General features: G+C 46.8%; 1 protein-coding gene across 6 annotated transcripts in view; it reads right to left on the minus strand.

The window, feature by feature from the left end:
* Positions 1-1460, minus strand: part of ZMIZ1 (zinc finger MIZ-type containing 1) — a 280166-nt gene that overhangs the window by 89475 nt on the left and 189231 nt on the right. The gene's annotated exons all lie outside the window — the stretch shown is intronic.

Consider the following 1460-nt stretch of genomic DNA (forward strand, 5'->3'; position numbering starts at 1 on the left):
AAAAAAGCAGGCAGCTCACATTTCAAACTTGCAAGGAGGGGTGGTGCTTAAAACGCCAGGACAAAGCCTCTGCCTCTGGCACTCAGCCAAAATACGAAAATAAATCCCCTTGATCAATTAATTGGAAGCAACACTTGTCCAAGTCTGTATAACAAACCATTAAGGTCACTGAGGCTGAAAAGTCTTTAGATTTGGAAAATCTTACACACTTGCTTCCCCCCTCCCCTGTTTGCTGAATGCTGTTGACTAAATCCATCAAACTAGGCACGCTAATTAGCGGCCAGAGCCGCTGCTGCAGTGGAGCAGTTCTGGTGGCACCTGGCAAGGCAGCGCTCAGCTAGGAAACCTATGTGGGGCTGCACCTGCATGGAGTGGCTGTACCTTTGAGGGGCTGTACCTGTTTGGAGTGGCTGCACCTGTATGGGGTGACTGTATCTAGCCATACATCTACCTGGAGGAGTTGAGAGAGGGGTGACAAAGTTGTGTTTATTGCTGATAGCATCCCCAACTGCAGTAGTGCTAACTGCCCAGGTGTTAGCCAGCTGCTCAACATCTTGCTCTTGCTTGGAAGAGGAGCAATCATCCTCCCCCCCTGCAGACATGGAAATTGAGGCAGGCAGCAACGAGAGCAGTAGTTCACCAATGCGAGTTAGTAGGATACAGGAGATCCTTGGTTTGATTGCTTGGTTGCTTTGTTTTAGTGATTTTGTTTACGTCTGAAGCCCAGACCTACAGCTCTGGCTGTCCCTGGTTCCTCCCACCACCAGTCACCTTTCCCATGTACCTCCCCGAGTTTAGAATTACATCAATTTTTAAATAAGCATCACATTTCTTTCAACTTGTGCTACAGTGTAGCTGATTTCAAGAAAACCTTTGGCGCAAAGCATCTGACAGTATCAAAGAAACAACAACAACAACACACAAACAGAAAGCAGATATGACCATTTTTTCTCTTCCCCAGAGGGAGAACTAGCAGTTGGAGCAGCGGCCAGCCCAGCATCAGCCTTTTCCTGCCAGCCCTTGTGGTGTGCAGCCACTTCCTCCCCTGCTGCTCACTTCAGAAAGGCAGTCTGAGCCCGTGCTGCACAGCCTGCCCATGCAGTGGTCCAGCCTGCCCACAACACAGCTCCCCACAGCCTGCCCCATGTCCTGGTCTGTCCACAGCCTAGCAAGGAGACAATCAAAGGCAAAGCAACAAAACAAGAGGATCTATAGAAAAAACAAACAAACAAAAAAATACTGGCAATCCTGCAAAATTTCTTTTGGTTAAAAAATGGCCTCAGCTTTCTCTGCTGTGTTTACAATCACTTAACGATGCTTTATAAACACCTTTGCAGAAAGAGTCTGCAACATGACAGATCGGAACAGCAAACTATCACAGATATCAAAGAGCAGTTCTTCTCAGAAAAGTGATTCCACAAAAAAAGCATTGTCACATTTCACAGTGCTTTTTTTTTTTT

This window comes from Meleagris gallopavo, chromosome 8, assembly GCF_000146605.3.
Source record: "Meleagris gallopavo isolate NT-WF06-2002-E0010 breed Aviagen turkey brand Nicholas breeding stock chromosome 8, Turkey_5.1, whole genome shotgun sequence".
In the NCBI taxonomy this organism is placed as follows: Eukaryota; Metazoa; Chordata; class Aves; order Galliformes; family Phasianidae; genus Meleagris; species Meleagris gallopavo.